Raw genomic sequence first — 3,234 nt, forward strand, 5'->3', positions numbered from 1 at the left:
GACACGCTTTCTTTCCCTCTTTCCCCTTCATTTCAGGTTCCCTTGGTTCGAATATTCTAGAAGAGATCCTTCCTTCTTTTGACATTATGGAATATCTTTCCCATGTTCAATAATATACTCAATGTCAAATATACAAAAACACTGAACTATGATCCTAAGAAGCCAAGAAAATTCCAAATTCAAATTCTAAAACTGGACCAGGCAGACGTTGGTGTTTCCAAGAGTATAAGAAGATGTCCTCCTCCAATGAGTGTTTAGAACAGTGTCTGTCAAACCCCAGGTCTCATGATTTTTTATAAATTCAAATTCAATAGCTTCTCAGTCTTTCGGCTAAGATCAAGTATAGTATATCTTTAAGTTTAATGTCTAATATGTCCTCTATCCAAGGATCATATATTTGAGAAGACAGAAATGCTGACTCTGCTTTGAACACTAAACACTGTTTTCATGCATCTAAATATATAATAACTTTTGCATAAGCATGATTTTGATGTGTCAATTAGAAAAATAAAAATAAAAATTCGAAGGCCACACTGTGAAACAGGGGTACAGGACTTCCCTTGATGTCTTTATCCTCTGCCAACCAGATTTTTCCCTTTGTCTGTGTTAACTTGTTCAACTGGACGTCTCCTAACATCCTAGGGAGGAAATGTTTCTAAGCTCTAAAGAACTTGAAATGCAGTTTTCAAATGTACGTTTTTCAACATTCATAGAATTTCAAGCAGGGTGGCATTTGCCTAAGGGCAGATGATCTAAACACTCTCTCTTGTGATAAGTTGGTGATTGGGAAGCTGATACATGAGTCTAAGGCATTCTTATTCTACATCGATGCTTCAGAGGAGGAAGTTAGTCAAGGGAATTTTTCCTCCCTCACATTTTATCCCTGCTGAAATAAGTCAAAATAACCCACGTTCTTGGTATTCAAAGGTGACACAGGACCAGCACGACCGTCAGCGGCTGTCAATCCCCAGCTTTTGGAAGCGATGTCACGGTGCTTTAACTTGCTTTTCAGTTTGCTCAGCATGTCTTTGAGGCATCGCTCAGCTCATCTCCTGCACAGCTCGCTGTTCGGGCAAATTGCAGTGTTTCAGCAGGAAGGCATCTAATACCGAAAAGCAAGTGGGCCAGGCTCCTCCTGGTTTGGGACTTGAGTGTGTGCTTTTGACGGAGCAGTCCTCAGAGAGACAGCATCTGCACCCCCTGCACCTGGGAATAGATTAGGTAATCTGCATGTGCTTGCGCGTGTGTGTGTGTGTGTGTGTGTGTGTGTGTGTGTGTGTGTGTCCCGCGCGCCAGGGATTGAGTCCAGGTTTTCACACATGCTGGCAAATGCTCTACCATGAAGCCACTTCCCCAGTCTGTAATCTGCATTTCAAACAAATGTGCCTTAGGATTCCTGTGCACTGGTGTTAAGATCTCTGAATTGAGGGCTTCTGCAGTCACCATCTATGCCTTTGTTGAATTTTGTGTCTTCATTTCCACAAGGGGTCATCAACCATCTGCAGAAGCTCATTCCCAGCAACATACCTGAACATCTCCACAAAGGGGAGGCACAGTCCTGTGATTCAAATCTTCCTTTGCCCTTAAATATATTACAGATCATATTTGGTAAATGTCCCACTTGGCAATTGAGTGATACTTTCCTAAATTACGAGGTAGATCCTGAATAAAGAAAACAAATCAAATTCAAAATGTTAACATACATTGAAAGAAGAGGAGTTCAAAGAGTGGGAGAAGAATTCTGTATAACCTTCAACAAAAAGGGAAAAAGCCCTCAGCTTGGCTGATAAGCAAGGACGTTCTCTGCTTTCAATTAAGAATATAGAAGGGAGGGCACTGCCTGGAGCCACCTTCCTTGACAGGTGGACTCCCAGGGATGCTCAGGGTAACTTCTTTCTCTGGCTGCTGAGATGCACTCCCACTGGCCAGAGCTCCATGTACATCTGTATTATTTCTACATCCACAGACAGAATTTCTATTCAATTCTTTTTTTAACTTGTGATTCTGAAATAATTATAGATGTGCAGGAAATTGCAAAAGAAAAAAACAACACAAACATTATGTATAGAGAGGTCCCATATACCCTGCAATCCAGTTTCCTCAATGGTAACATCTGGCACAACTATAGTACAAAATCAAAACCAGGAAATTGACATTTGTCATTGGAATCCACAGGGCTAATTCAGATTTTGCCTATTTTGCAGGCACTGTGTGTGTGTGCATGTAGTTCCATGCAATTTTATTACATGTGCACATTAGTGTAACCACATAACTAAGCTGCAGCTCTGGTCATTACTACAGGGACCCTTCATAGTTGTACCCAGCCCCCGCCATCCCCATTCCTGGCTCTAGGCAGTGACTAATCTACTCTGTCTCTTCAATTTCACAAAATCATTTTTAATAGTTTTTTAATAGCCTTGAGGCAGCCTCCAATCATGCTGAGCTTCCTGCCTGGACTGTCCAAGTTGTCTCTCAAGATGCCAATTACTGTTTTTGTTAGCACTCGAGTTACAAAGTTGCATAAATTTTTAGTGGTTTGACTATAATCCTAACATTCCTAGATGCATTCTTTTTAATGTATAATTTTGCTGAGTGTGTGGTTTTCAGCAATATCTGTTCTGTATCGTAGGAGAAATATTTGTGTAATGGCTGAAATAGAATAGAAGTTTATTTTTTTAACTCACAGAAGAGTCCAAGAAAGATTTTCTGTCTGGCAAGCGTTTTGGGACGGGGTGGGGAGTGGCTCACTGTTTTCGTTCATAAACTTTTGAACATGTTCTTTGTTGTTGTTAGTATAACAGGATACCCAAGACTGGGTACTTTTTGAATGAGAAAGGTCTGTTTTGGATCATGGTTCTGGAGGCTGGAGGTTCAAAGTCTTGGGGCCAAATATCTTTTTGCTGGTGGAGATTCACTGCACAGTCTGGAGGAGGTAGACAAACTAGTTTCATAAGAGACCCACTCTCGAGATAACCCATTAATCCCTGAATGGATTAATCCTTTCTTGACCTAATCCATTCATGACCTCAGAATTCACGTAATCACTTCTTGAAGGTCCCACTTGGTTCCACCTCTTAATAGCTCACAGTGAGGATTCAATTTCAATAAATTTTTATGGGAACTTTCAAGCCATAGCAATTATCATTAATTATGAATCTCAACTCTAATCCCATTTTTAAAAAGTCATAAATTACAATATGCATTTTTTCATTTTAACCAAAGATCATACCATTC

At 40.3% G+C, this 3,234-nt stretch overlaps 1 pseudogene; it reads left to right on the forward strand.

Annotated features, from left to right (window-relative positions):
* The first annotated feature begins 310 nt into the window (after positions 1 to 310).
* On the forward strand, positions 311 to 424 carry LOC124995153 (uncharacterized; annotated as a pseudogene).
* Positions 425 to 3,234: the final 2,810 nt, after the last annotated feature.

The sequence above is a fragment of the Sciurus carolinensis genome, chromosome 10 (assembly GCF_902686445.1).
Source record: "Sciurus carolinensis chromosome 10, mSciCar1.2, whole genome shotgun sequence".
Taxonomy (NCBI): domain Eukaryota; kingdom Metazoa; phylum Chordata; class Mammalia; order Rodentia; family Sciuridae; genus Sciurus; species Sciurus carolinensis.